Here is a 14,793-nt window from a genome sequence, read left to right on the forward strand (position 1 = left end):
CACGTGGGAAGAGCAGGCCGGTGGTGCGCCGCCCGCCCCCTCGGAGGGTTAGGACGGATCCCACCTCAGCCGACGCGCGCCGGCCTTCACCTTCGTTGCGCCTCCGGGGGTTCTGGTCCCTTCGACTCGCATACGCGTTAGACTCCTTGGTCCGTGTTTCAAGACGGGTCGTTCGGGGTCCGAACTTAGCCGCTGACCTTAGGCGTTCGGGTGCTGTGGGCCTGGATCGCCCCCCGCATCGCCGTAGCGGGCCTAGCCCGGGGCTGAGGACAGCCCAGCCGGCCCGCTTCGACCGAACGATCGGGGGGGGCCCCCATCCCCATCCCGGAGGAGGGGAGAACGCGGAAAGGACATTGCTCCACGGCCCCGGCGTTATCGGCGAAGTCGGAGCGAGGGGCTGTAGCGGAACGCCCGTGTCCGGGGGCCGCGTGGGGACTCCCTTCTCCGGACGGACCTACCTTCACCCTCGGGCCCTTCCAAGCCTAACCGGAGCCGGTCGCGACTCACCACCACGCGGGGAAAGTACACCGGGCGGGGCCGGACCTCCGTACGCCCGACAGGCCCGAAGTCCAGAGGCGAAGCGCAGAGCCGAAGCGGGGAGCGGTGGAGTCGGCACCCCACCCCTCTCGCCCGGATACGCTCGCACCCCCGACCGCGGAACCCGACGAGCGCGGGGCCGTCCGCCCGGCTGAATCCCCCGGGGCAGTCTTCTCGGTCCCCGTACGTTTACCTCTCAACGGTTTCACGCTCTGTTGAACTCTCTCTTCAAAGTCCTGTTTCAACTTTCCCTCACGGTACTCGGTTCGCTATCGGTCTCGTGCCGGTATTTAGCCTTAGATGGAGTTTACCACCCGCTTTGGGCTGCATTCCCAAGCAACCCGACTCCGAGAAGCCCGACCTACCCGGGCGGGAACGCGGGACTCGCTACCGGGCTTTCACCGTCTATGGGAAGAAGCCACGTTCGCGAGGACTTGGTCCCGCGTCCGCACCGAGACGGATCTTACGGACTTCCGTACGCTACATTTCCCGGCCAACCCCGGTCAGGGGAAAGTGGGATTCAGCGCTGGGCTCTTCCCTGTTCGCTCGCCGCTACTAAGGGAATCCTTGTTAGTTTCTTTTCCTCCGCTTACTGATATGCTTAAGTTCAGCGGGTCGTCTCGTCTGATCTGAGGCCGCACACAGAGGTTTCTTATGCGGGGGCGAGGGCGGAGGCGGAGGGCCGAAGGCTAGGGGCGAGGGGCGAGAGCCCGGCACGAGACCGAACTCCGCGACACCTTCCCCCCCACCCCGGCCGCTCGCCCGCCCGCTCACTCGCCCGCTCGCTGGGTTTAATCGGCACTCGCCACCCCCGCGTCCGACTGCGCGGAGCCCCGCTCGGGACTCGGGGAGAGACCGTAACGGACGTGGACCCGGACCTACTCGGCTCTCCCTCCGTTCCCTGTACGGAGCTCTCTCGCAACACGGGCCGCGTGGACTGGCTCGGAACCGAGTCTTCGTTTGGGAAGACGAAGGGCCGTTTTCAGGCCCTGCGAGCTTCCAGCCGCGGTCTCTCTCTCTCAGCGGGGGCGCGGAGACCGATCGATGGGTAAAGCGACCCTCAGACAGGCGTGGCCGCGGGATGGACCCCCGCGGCCGCAATATGCGTTCGAAATTTCGATGATCTGTGTCCTGCAATTCACATTAGTTAACGCAGATGGCTGCGTTCTTCATCGAAGCACGAGCCGAGTGATCCACCGCTAAGAGTCGTATTCGGGTTTGTGCCCGGCCCGTTACAGGCCGGGCGAAGGAAGCCATTCGAACAAGAGACAATTTTTGCCAATATATTTCAAGCCGGGTGCCTTCCACCCCCGTGCAGGGGGGGAAAGGTCATTGAACCTGGGCGTCACCACCGGACCGAGGAGTTACGGCCCGGGGGACGATCGCCCGAGTAGGTGCCCGAGACTTACGTGGTTTAGGAGACCGGGGTCTAGGCACCCGCCGTTCCCGGCGAGGCCCAGGGGTTTGGTTCGCTGCGTTACGGGTCCCGGTCTAAGGCATTCAGGCGTGCGCTCAAAGCCAAGCTCTCCACCCCGGAGGGTATGAGCGAGGCCCGGTGGTACGCTCCCAAGTCCCCGCTTAGGGGAAGGCGCTGGGTAGATCCCACCTAGTCAGGACCGGCGGGCACCGGCCGTCTCCTTTCGGGTGTTTATAAACGCATCCGGGGTTCGTGAGGCCCCTTCAACTCGCGCACCGGCCTTAGACTATTATACGGTCCGTCTCTGCGAAGCCAACATCGGGGGTATTTTGCATGCGCTCTTAAGCTCCGCTCTAACCCCGTGAGGGGAAAGAGTTTCGCCCGGCGGTACGCTCCCGTCCACCACCGCCCCCTGTGCCGGGGGGATGGGTTCAGGGAGATCCCACCGAGGCCGGCGAGCACCGGCCAACGCCCTGGGGGTGAGTAAGCCCCTTTGACTCGCGCACGCACAATCAAGCCTTCAACGATCAATGGTTTTTTGGGTTTAACTACCCGGCGGGCGGCTCCGGCGCCACTCTTCCCCCCGCGAACGGGAGGGGCGGACCGGGGTACCTATGCACCTAAGGCGGTCCTCGCATAACCCCGAGTTCCGAAGCCGGCTCGCTACGTCCACCCACCCGGAGGGGGGAGAGACTCACGTCGGCCGACGACGAAAGGTACGAGGCTTCTGCGGTCCATACCTTGAAGGTACCCGCCGGGGGGGAGGTTCGGCCTCTCGAGTCCGACTCGACAACCGGCACGGACGGCGGGCGCCGACCGCGGCCAGGTCACCGTTATTGATCCTTCCGCAGGTTCCCCTACGAAAACCTTGTTACGACTTTTACTCCCTCTAGATGTCCGGGTTCGATCGACTTCCCATCGCCCGGAGGCGACCCCCGTTCGAGGGCCGCCCCGGGGACGGTCCGAGGACCTCACCGAGGCATCCGATCGGTAGTAGCGACGGGCGGTGTGTACAAAGGGCAGGGACTTAATCGACGCGGGCTGGTGACCCGCGCCTACTTGGAATTCCTCGTTCGAGGGGAATAGTTGCAATCCCCTGTCCCCAGCGGGGAATGGCGTTCATAGGATTGCCCGCACCTCTCGGCGTAGGGTAACTTACATGTTGAACCAGCCATTGTAGCTCACGTGCGACCCCGGACTTCTAAGGGCATCACAGACCTGTTATTGCTCCATTTCTCAAGTGGCTTCTGTGCCACAAATCGCTCTAAGAAGTTTAGCCACCGACCGCTGATTCCCACCGGGCGAACCCCAACCTTCAGGCCCGCGGTAAGCGGGAGGGCACCGGGGAGGGGAGAGGGAAGGCGAAGGCGAAGGACGGACAACCCACACCCGGAGAGCGGAACGAGGTGCGGACGGCATCGGGGAGGGAACCGAACGCGAAGGGGAGAGGCCGGAGCCACCCACTCGACGCAGAACTGAACCCCCGTCAACCGCATCACCTCCCCGAACCGATCCGGGGTAGAACCGGACCCCCGCCGAAACCCCCAACACCCCCACCCCGATGGGGACCCCCCGCGAACGGGGACCTTCGGGGATAGAGTCCGACCCAGGAGAGGGGCCGTGTAACTACTTAAAGGATGGGATCTCGTTCGTTACCGGAATTGACCAGACGAATCGCTCCACGAACTACCAACGGCCATGCACCACCACCCACAGAATCGAGAAAGAGCCGTCAATCTGTCAATCCTTACCGTGTCCGGGCCGGGTTAGGTTCCCCGCGTTGAGTCAAATTAAGCCGCAAGCTCCACTCCTGGTGGTGCCCTTCCGTCAATTCCTTTAAGTTTCAGCTTTGCAACCGTACTCCCCCCAGAGCCCAAAGACTCGTGGTTTCCCGGACGCTGCCCGGCGGGTCATAGTCGTTAACCCAACGCCGCCGGATCGCGGGTCGGCATAGTTTACGGTCGGAACTACGACGGTACCTGATCGTCTTCGATCCTCCGACTTTCGTTCTTGATTAATGAAAACATTCTTGGCAAATGCCTTCGCTTTTGTCCGTCCCGCACCGGTCTACGAATTTCACCTCTCTCGGTGCGGTACGAATGCCCCCGGCCGTCCCTCTTAATCATGACCTTTGGTCCGTCAAACCCACGAAATAGGACCAAGAGAGCGGTCGGATACCCCCCCGGCTCGGGGAACCGTGCGGCGGCCAGAAAACGGCCCCGCCCGGCCGCCTCGCCGAAGAGCTCCGACTCGCCCCCCATGGGAAGGCCTTATTCCATTATTCCTAGCTCAGTCCATTCAAGGCACGCTTCGGCCTGCTTTGAGCACTCTGTTTTGTTCAAAGTAAACGCACCGGACCCTTCCGCCCCCCACGTATTCAACCGCGGCGGACGACCCAGCTAAGGGCCTCTCCGCGGAGGAAGGGAGCAGAGGACACCGGATGAGTAGGGACAAGGTCCCGCGACCTCCACCCAGAGACCCGCGGGGGGTCCCCAACCCCCCCGGAGAGGGGCAGCTTCCCACCGCGAAGTCCGGACGGGCAGAGGCCCGGCAGCCGGGACCCGTCCCCGGATCCAACTACGAGCTTTTTAACTGCAGCAACGTTAACATACGCTATTGGAGCTGGAATTACCGCGGCTGCTGGCACCAGACTTGCCCTCCAATGGGTCCTCACCCACGGACGTAGATTGAGTTCATTTCGGTCCCGAAACCTTCAAACGGGGCCTCGCACCGATATTTTTCGTCACTACCTCCCCGTGTCGGGAATGGGTAATTTGCGCGCCTGCTGCCTTCCTTGGATGTGGTAGCCGTTTCTCAGGCTCCCTCTCCGGAATCGAACCCAGATTCCCCGTTACCCGTGGTCACCACACGTAGTCCCGTAGACTACCGTCGAAAGTTGATAGGGCAGACACTCGAATGAGACGTCGCCGCCCCGAAGGGCTCTGCGATCGGCCAAAGGTTATCTAGAGTCACCAAAGCGGACCCGACCGGAGTCGGGAGGGGGTTTTTTGGTTCTGATAAATGCACGTATCCGTGGGGGGCGCCGAGGGGGGAAGGTGAACCAGTCACCGACCACCTCGAAACGGCACCCCCACTTCCAACGCTTCGTTTGCATGTATTAGCTCTGGAATTACCACAGTTATACCAAGTAACGTGTGGAGCGATCAAAGGAACCATAACTGATTTAATGAGCCATTCGCAGTTTCACTGTACCAACGCCCGTGTGTACTTAGACTTGCATGGCTTAATCTTTGAGACAAGCATATGATACTGGCAGGATCAACCAGGCCGATCCCTCTGGTACTCAAACCCGGCTTGGGGAAAGAGAGAGAGTCGGTGGTGCGTGGAACTCGACCCCCCGAAGGAGGAAGAGACGCGCACCGCGGAAAGGCTTTTCGAACGAGACCCCCCGGAGGTGGGTCTGCAATCGGGGGTTTGACTACTTGGAAAATGTACGATTCAAGGCCCGGACGGTGCAGGCTAGGGGCCGGTTCCTTCCCTCAATAGGATCCCGACCCTAAGGCACCACCGACTCGGACCTTTTAACGGACCCAAACTGCGGTGGAAATTAGACCGACGGATCGGCTAAGTCTCCCTCGGAACGATTCTGGGACAAGCGGACCCCCTGTTACGGGGGGTCCACGAGCCATGGAGGCTGGAGCACGTGGCGGGGAGGATCGTTCTAAAAGCCGGTATTATTTCGGATTAGAAGCCTGCCCCTGGTGCTCCGGGTATGCCGCATTTCGAACGGGCGTAAAGGACGTCCGTTTAAGGGAAGAGAATGGAAGAGAATTTCCTGGCCCCCTCAAAGCGCGAGGAGGTCGGCATAGGTTTTACGGTACGCCCCCCCCGGAGCCGTCTGATGTTCAGAAGACGAAGGGTTTTGCCCCCAATCTCGTAAGGTCGAGGGCTCACCACCGAACTTCCAGCCGCGGTCCTTGGTAGGACCGATACGCGGACAAGCCGCAAAATCCTGGCCCCCTCGCAGTGCGAGGAGGTCGGCAAAGGTTTTACGATTCGCCCCCCCGGAGCCTACGGTTAGTTTTCTCGATTTAAGAAGACGAAGGGGGTCGGGCCCGGGAACCGTAAACCGAGCGCCTCTTCCCCTGCGAACTTCCAGCCGCGGTCCGTTTAAAAAGACCGATCCGTGACACCTCTAATGCGCTCTTTGCCTCCGGCCGTTTCCAGCGCGGGGGCCCGGTGGTGCGCTCCCAAGTCCCCGCGGAGGGGAAAATCTGGGAGATCCCACATTAGACCAAGCGGAACGCCGGTCTTCGCCTCGGGGGTTTGTATGCCCCTTTCGACTCGCGCACGGGCAAGAGTTAGGTTAGGAACGGGGACAACTGCCGGCGGGCGGCCCGTCGCACCCACCCCGCAAGTGGGCAGGTGGTCGGTGGCCTGTGGACCCGCCGCTCGGATTCGTTTATAGTAGGAACCATAACGGGGTACAACCCTCATACGCTCGACCCCCTCACGCCCAGAGAAGTGTTCACCTCCCTGGGCATATATCGAACGAATCATCGGGATTGAAGGGGAGGCCACCCAAACCATCCCCTTAGCCCAGAGGGGTGCCAGTCCTCGGGCTTCGGTATTCGCATCACCGGGGTCTATGGAGGTCTCGACTTAGGTTTTGAAAACCTCCAGAGGGGGGGCCGGATTAACCACCACCCTAGCCCAGAGGGGTGCCAGTCCTCGGGCTTCGGTATTCGCATCACCGGGGTCTATGGAGGTCTCGACTTAGGTTTTGAAAACCTCCAGAGGTGGGGCCGGATTAACCACCACCCTAGCCCAGAGGGGTGCCAGTCCTCGGGCATGTCACTTCGCATCACCGGGGTTCTATGGAGGTCTCGACTTAGGTTTTAAAAACCTCCAGAGGGTGGGGGCATATCTTATCCCCACCCTAGCCCAGAGGGGTGCCAGTCCTCGGGCATGTCATTTCGCATCACCGGGGTCTACGGAGGTCTCGACTTAGGTTTTGAAAACCTCCAGAGGGTGGGGGCATATCTTATCCCCACCCTAGCCCAGAGGGGTGCCAGTCCTCGGGCTTCGGTATTCGCATCACCGGGGTCTACGGAGGTCTCGACTTAGGTTTTGAAAACCTCCAGAGGGTGGGGCCTGACTTACCACCAACCCTTAGCCCAGAGGTGTGCCACTCCTCGGGCATGGAATTCGCATCAACGGGGTCTACGGATGTCTCGACTTAGGTTTTGAACACATCCAGGGAAGCAGAGCGGACATTCCCATTATTTCAAGCCCATCGGGAAGCCACTCCTTTGGGCATAGCGTTTCGCATCGCTGTTACCCAAACTTACGTCTGATTTAATGCCTCCCTAATATCCCGACGGCACCAGGCTGAGAAACCATATGCCCACAGGATTTGAGGCGTTGGAACCTCGTTCGCATAGCCGACAACGATGAACCTCCCTCGGACTCGCTACGAGGCTTGAGGAGGGTCCTGATTTTCTTAAAATCTCAGGTGAGGGACTTAGAAAATTTTCACTTTAAAACCACAGACCTCCAGAGGAGAGACCGGGCTTATCACAACCTTAGCCCAGAGGGCGTCACTCCTCGGGCATGTCACTTCGCATCACCGGGGGTCCATGGATGTCTCGACTTAGGTTTTGAACACATCCAGAAGGGGGGGCCGGATTAACCACCACCCTTAGCCCAGAGGGGTGCCAGTCCTCGGGCTTTAAATTCGCTTCGCCGGGGTCTATGGAAGTCATTTTTTAGACCTCCAGAGGGGAGGCAACCCAAACCATCCCCTTAGCCCAGAGGTGTGCCACTCCTCGGGCTTGTGTATTCGCATCACCGGGGTCCATGGAAGTCATTTTAGACATCCAGAGGGGAGGCCACCCTAACCATCCCCTTAGCCCAGAGGGGTGCCAGTCCTCGGGCTTTAAATTCGCTTCGCCGGGGTCTATGGAAGTCATTTTTAGACCTCCAGAGGGGAGGCAACCCAAACCATCCCCTTAGCCCAGAGGTGTGCCAATCCTCGGGCTTGTGTATTCGCATCACCGGGGTCCATGGAAGTCATTTTAGACATCCAGAGGGGAGGCCACCCTAACCATCCCCTTAGCCCAGAGGGGTGCCAGTCCTCGGGCTTTAAATTCGCTTCGCCGGGGTCTATGGAAGTCATTTTTAGACCTCCAGAGGGGAGGCAACCCAAACCATCCCCTTAGCCCAGAGGTGTGCCACTCCTCGGGCTTGTGTATTCGCATCACCGGGGTCCATGGAAGTCATTTTAGACATCCAGAGAGTGGGGCCGGTCTTACCACCACCCTTAAGCCCAGAGGGCGTCACTCCTCGGGCATGAAATTCGGATTACCGGGGTCTATGGATGTCTCAACTTAGGTTTTGAACACATCCAGAGGGGAGGCCACCCAAACCATCCCCTTAGCCCGGAGGTGTGCACCTCCTCGGGCTTCAAATTCGAATCACCGGGGTCCATGGAAGTCATTTTAGACATCCAGAGAGTGGGGCCGGTCTTACCACCACTCTTAGCCCAGAGGGCGCCACTCCTCGGGCATGAAATTCGCATCACCGGGGTCCATGGAAGTCAGTTTAGACCTCCAGAGAGTGGGGCCGGTCTTACCACCACTCTTAAGCCCAGAGGGCGTCACTCCTCGGGCATGAAATTCGGATTACCGGGGTCTATGGATGTCTCAACTTAGGTTTTGAACACATCCAGAGGGGAGGCCACCCAAACCATCCCCTTAGCCCGGAGGTGTGCACCTCCTCGGGCTTGAAATTCGAATCACCGGGGTCCATGGAAGTCAGTTTAGACCTCCAGAGAGTGGGGCCGGTCTTACCACCACCCTTAAGCCCAGAGGGCGTCACTCCTCGGGCATGGAATTCGCATCAACGGGGTCTACGGATGTCTCGACTTAGGTTTTGAACACATCCAGGGAAGCAGAGCGGACATTCCCATTATTTCAAGCCCATCGGGAAGCCACTCCTTTGGGCATAGCGTTTCGCATCGCTGTTACCCAAACTTACGTCTGATTTAATGCCTCCCTAATATCCCGACGGCACCAGGCTGAGAAACCATATGCCCACAGGATTAGAGGCGTCTGAACCCCTTTCGCATAGCCGACAACGATGAACCTCCCTCGGACTCGCTACGAGGCTTGAGGAGGGTCCTGATTCTCTTAAAATCTCAGGTGAGGGACTTAGAAAATATTCACTTTAAAACCACAGACCTCCAGAGGAGAGACCGGGCTTATCACAACCTTAGCCCAGAAGGCACCACTCTTCGGGCATGTCACTTCGCATCACCGGGGTCCATGGAAGTCTCGACTTAGGTTTTGAACGCATCCAGAGGGTGGGAGCCGGACTTACCACCACCCTTAGCCCAGAGGGCGTCACTCCTCGGGCATAAAATTCGGATAACCGGGGTCCATGGAAGTCAATTTTGACCTCCAGAGAGGGGGGGGGCCTGGCTTACCACCACCCTAAGCCCAGAGGGCGTCACTCCTCGGGCATGAAATACGCTACACCGGGGTCCATGGAAGTCAGTTTAGACCTCCAGAGAGGGGGGGGCCGGGCTTACCACCACCCTTAGCCCAGAGGGCACCACTCCTCGGGCTTGAAATTCGCATCACCGGGGTCCATGGAAGTCTCGACTTAGGTTTGGAAACCTCCAGAGGGGGGGCTGCACTTACCACCACCCTAAGCCCAGAGGGCGTCACTCCTCGGGCATGAAATACGCTATACCGGGGTCCATGAAGTCCTTTTAGACCTCCAGAGAGGGGGGGGGGCCGGGCTTACCAACCACCCCTTAGCCCAGAGGGCACCACTCCTCGGGCTTGAAATTCGCATCACCGGGGTCCATGGAAGTCTCGACTTAGGTTTTGGAAACCTCCAGAGGGGGGGCTGCACTTACCACCACCCTTAGCCCAGAGGTTCATCACTCCTCGGGCATGAAATTCGGATAACCGGGGGTCCATGGAAGTCAGTTTAGACCTCCAGAGAGTGGGGGCCGGGCTTACCACCACCCTAAGCCCAGAGGGCGTCACTCCTCGGGCATGAAATTCAGATAACCGGGGTCCATGGAAGTCAGTTTAGACCTCCAGAGAGTGGGGCCGGGCTTACCACCACCCTAAGCCCAGAGGGCGTCACTCCTCGGGCATGAAATTCGGATAACCGGGGTCCATGGAAGTCTCGACTTAGGTTTTGGAGACCTCCAGAGGGGGGGCCGGGCATACCACCACCCTTAGCCCAGAGGCGTCACTCCTCGGGCATGAAATACGCTATACCGGGGTCCATGGAAGTCAGTTTTGACCTCCAGAGAGGGGGGGCCTGGCTTACCACCACCCTAGCCGAGAGGGCGTCACTCCTCGGGCATGAAATTCGCTTCACCGGGGTCCATGGAAGTCATTTAGACCTCCAGAGAGGGGGGGCTGCACTTACCACCACCTAGCCGAGAGGGCGTCACTCCTCGGGCATGAAATTCGGATCACCGGGGTCCATGGAAGTCAGTTTAGACCTCCAGAGAGTGGGGCCGGGCTTACCACCACCCTAAGCCCAGAGGGCGTCACTCCTCGGGCATGAAATTCGGATAACCGGGGTCCATGGAAGTCTCGACTTAGGTTTTGGAGACCTCCAGAGGGGGGGGCCGGGCATACCACCACCCTTAGCCCAGAGGGCGTCACTCCTCGGGCATGAAATACGCTTAACCGGGGTCCATGGAAGTCAATCTAGACCTCCAGAGAGGGGGGGCCGGGCTTACCACCACCCTTAGCCCAGAGGGCATCACTCCTCGGGCATGAAATTCGCATCACCGGGGTCCATGGAAGTCAGTTTAGACCTCCAGAGGGGGGGCTGAGCATACCACCACCCTTAGCCCAGAGGTGTGCTCCTCATCGGCATGAAATACGCTTCACCGGGTCCATGGAAGTCATTCGAGACCTCCAGAGGGGGGGCCGGGCATACCACCACCCTTAGCCCAGAGGTGAGTCACTCCTCGGGCATCAAATTCGCATCACCGGGGTCCATGGAAGTCAGTTTAGACCTCCAGAGGGGGGGCTGAGCATACCACCACCCTTAGCCCAGAGGTGTGCTCCTCATCGGGCATGAAATACGCTTCACCGGGGTCCATGGAAGTCATTCGAGACCTCCAGAGGGGGGGCCGGGCATACCACCACCCTTAGCCCAGAGGTGAGTCACTCCTCGGGCATCAAATTCGCATCACCGGGGTCCATGGAAGTCAGTTTAGACCTCCAGAGGGGGGGCTGAGCATACCACCACCCTTAGCCCAGAGGTGTGCTCCTCATCGGGCATGAAATACGCTTCACCGGGGTCCATGGAAGTCATTCGAGACCTCCAGAGGGGGGGCCGGGCATACCACCACCCTTAGCCCAGAGGTGAGTCACTCCTCGGGCATCAAATTCGCATCACCGGGGTCCATGGAAGTCAGTTTAGACCTCCAGAGGGGGGGCTGAGCATACCACCACCCTTAGCCCAGAGGTGTGCTCCTCATCGGGCATGAAATACGCTTCACCGGGGTCCATGGAAGTCATTCGAGACCTCCAGAGGGGGGGCCGGGCATACCACCACCCTTAGCCCAGAGGTGAGTCACTCCTCGGGCATCAAATTCGCATCACCGGGGTCCATGGAAGTCAGTTTAGACCTCCAGAGGGGGGGCTGAGCATACCACCACCCTTAGCCCAGAGGTGTGCTCCTCATCGGGCATGAAATACGCTTCACCGGGGTCCATGGAAGTCATTCGAGACCTCCAGAGGGGGGGCTGGGCATACCACCACCCTTAGCCCAGAGGTGAGTCACTCCTCGGGCATCAAATTCGCATCACCGGGGTCCATGGAAGTCAGTTTAAACATCCAGAGGGGGGGGGCCGAGCATACCACCACCCTTAGCCCAGAGGTGTGCTCCTCATCGGGCATCAAATTCGCATCACCGGGGTCCATGGAAGTCATTCGAGACCTCCAGAGGGGGGGGCCGAGTATACCACCACCTTAGCCCAGAGGTGAGTCACTCCTCGGGCATCAAATTCGCATCACCCGGGGTCATGGAAGTCAGTTTAGACCTCCAGAGGGGGGGCCGAGCATACCACCACCCTTAGCCCAGAGGTGAGTCACTCCTCGGGCATCAAATTCGCATCACCGGGGTCCATGGAAGTCAGTTTAAACATCCAGAGGGGGGGGCCGAGCATACCACCACCCTTAGCCCAGAGGTGTGCTCCTCATCGGGCATCAAATTCGCATCACGGGGTCCATGGAAGTCAGTTTAGACCTCCAGAAAGGGGGGCCGAACCTACCACCAACCTTAGCCCAGAGGGCGTCACTCCTCGGGCTTCAAACTCCCATCGCCGGGGGTCCCATGGAAGTCTCGACTTAGGTTTTGAACCGTTCCGGGGTCACCTCCAGTGAGATAACGCGGAAATCTCACTATATTCATGCCCACAGGCGAACCAGAGCCTTGGGCTTGTCATAGTTACATACGGTGTACCCAAACTTCGTCTTTTCTAAAGGAACCCTAATGTCCTGACGGCACCGCACTGGAAACCCCCATGCCCTCTGAATTTTTACCTCTCCGAGGTGCTCCGTTTTGGGCTTGCTACCTAGGGCGAAGAGGGTCAGAAATTTTTCTAAGTCCTACTTTAAAACGTCCCACTGGAGAACACTAGGGTTAGCACTTTGCCAAAAAATCACGGCTGAATGCAATTTTCACGCCTCGCACCCTTGTTCGTTTAGATTTAACAAAAAAATCAACCGACCCCCTTTTTAACAACGCTTTGCCGAATTTAGCTCACTTTTCCCGGCCTGGAATATCTCACGCTTGCCCCCCACGGTACTTACCTCCGGGGAAGACACCCCCGTCGCTGCCAACGCCCATGCCCGGCCCAGGCTCACCCGACTCGGCCTCGCTCGCTCCATCGCCCGCTCCAAACCTCCGGGGAGAAGACCCCCATCGCCGCCAACGCCCATGCCCGGCCCAGGCTCACCCGACTCGGCCTCGCTCGCTACATCGCCCCGCTCCAAACCTCCGGGGCTGGACCTCCACCAACCCAGCGCACCTCTCGAACCTATCCGGCCCACACTTAAGCACTCCTCCTCGGACTAAACCATCCAGCCCGCGCCGCTGGAACGAGCGCCCACTGGAAGACCCGAGCCCCAAACCCGCGCGCTTTACGGTTCTCTATCTCCCCGGGCTCGGAGCACTTTTCTCGGCCATGGGACCTCCAGGGGGGGCCCTTCATGGCTCCGTCAATATTCCTTTAAGTCTCACTCCGCCCACTGGAAGACCCGAGCCCCAAACCCGCGCGCTTTACGGTTCTCTATCTCCCCGGGCTCGGGGCACTTTTCTCGGCCATGGGACCTCCAGGGGGGGCCCCTCATGGCTCCGTCATCATTCCTCTAAGTCTCATTCCGCCCACTGCGATACCGAGGCCTTTAACCGCGGCGTCACGGTTCTCTATCACCCCGGGCTCGGGGCACTTTTCTCGGCCATGGGACCTCCAGGGAGGCCCTTCCTGGCTCCGTCATCATTCCTCTAAGTCTCATTCGCCCACTGCGATACCCGAGGTCTTTAACCGCGGCGTTCACGGTTCTCTATCACCCCGGGCTCGGAGCACTTTTCTCGGCCATGGGACCTCCAGGGGAGGCCCCTCATGGCTCCGTCATCATTCCTCTAAGTCTCATTCCGCCCACTGCGATACCCGAGGTCTTTAACCGCGGCGTTCACGTTCTCTATCACCCCGGGCTCGGAGCACTTTTCTCGGCCATGGGACCTCCAGGGGAGGCCCCTCATGGCTCCGTCATCATTCCTCTAAGTCTCATTCCGCCCACTGCGATACCCGAGGTCTTTAAACCGCGGCGTTCACGGTTCTCTATCACCCCGGGCTCGGAGCACTTTTCTCGGCCATGGGACCTCCAGGGGAGGCCCCTCATGGCTCCGTCATCATTCCTCTAAGTCTCATTCCGCCCACTGCGATACCGAGGTCTTAGACCGCGGCGTTCACGGTTCTCTATCACCCCGGGCTCGGAGCACTTTTCTCGGCCATGGGACCTCCAGGGAGGCCCCTCATGGCTCCGTCAATATTCCTCTAAGTCTCATTCCGCCCACTGCGATACCCGGGCTCAGAGCATGTACTTCGGCCATGGGACCACAAGAGGGCGCCCTTCTTCAGAAACTGCTGACATCCAGGACCATTCAAGGGAGCGACCTGCCTCCCTATGCCCGCCACCGGCTCCCTCTAACCGGTGTACTGGCTCTCGGGGCCCGCGCCCCAGAGAACCAGAGTTTCGGAAATTGCACTAAGTCCAGACATCCAGGACCATTCAAGGGAGCGACCTGCCTCCCTATGCCCGCCACCGGCTCCTTCTAACCGGTGTACTGGCTCTCGGGGGCCCGCGCCCCAGAGAACCAGAGTTTCGGAAATTGCACTAAGTCCAGACATCCAGGACCATTCAAGGGAGCGACCTGCCTCCCTATGCCCGCCACCGGCTCCCTCTAACCGGTGTACTGGCTCTCGGGGCCCGCGCCCCAGAGAACCAGAGTTTCGGAAATTGCACTAAGTCCAGACATCCAGGACCATTCAAGGGAGCGACCTGCCTCCCTATGCCCGCCACCGGCTCCTTCTAACCGGTGTACGGACTCTCGGGGGCCCGCGCCCCAGAGAACCAGAGTTTCGGAAATTGCACTAAGTCCGATTTTCGCCCACTACGAGACCTAAAACCGTCATCCAGGATTTCACAGGGGAGTACCCACCTCCCCTATGCCCGCCACCGGCTCCCTCTAACCGGTGTACGGAGTCTCCGGGGCCCGCGCCCCAGAGAACCAGACCTGGACCGGGGGTTTGCTTTCGCCTTCCCCCCCCG

General features: G+C 59.8%; 1 non-coding gene and 1 pseudogene across 1 annotated transcript; both read right to left on the reverse strand.

The window, feature by feature from the left end:
• Window positions 1-1,175, reverse strand: part of LOC136685324 (28S ribosomal RNA) — a 4,635-nt pseudogene extending 3,460 nt beyond the window's left edge.
• A 416-nt stretch (window positions 1,176-1,591) lies between these two features.
• Window positions 1,592-1,745, reverse strand: LOC136685327 (5.8S ribosomal RNA). Its single transcript, XR_010800095.1, has one exon. It is a non-coding gene; the product is annotated as a 5.8S ribosomal RNA (ribosomal RNA).
• Between the last annotated feature and the right edge of the window lie 13,048 nt (window positions 1,746-14,793).

The sequence above is a fragment of the Hoplias malabaricus genome, unplaced genomic scaffold, assembly GCF_029633855.1.
Source record: "Hoplias malabaricus isolate fHopMal1 unplaced genomic scaffold, fHopMal1.hap1 scaffold_266, whole genome shotgun sequence".
In the NCBI taxonomy this organism is placed as follows: Eukaryota; Metazoa; Chordata; class Actinopteri; order Characiformes; family Erythrinidae; genus Hoplias; species Hoplias malabaricus.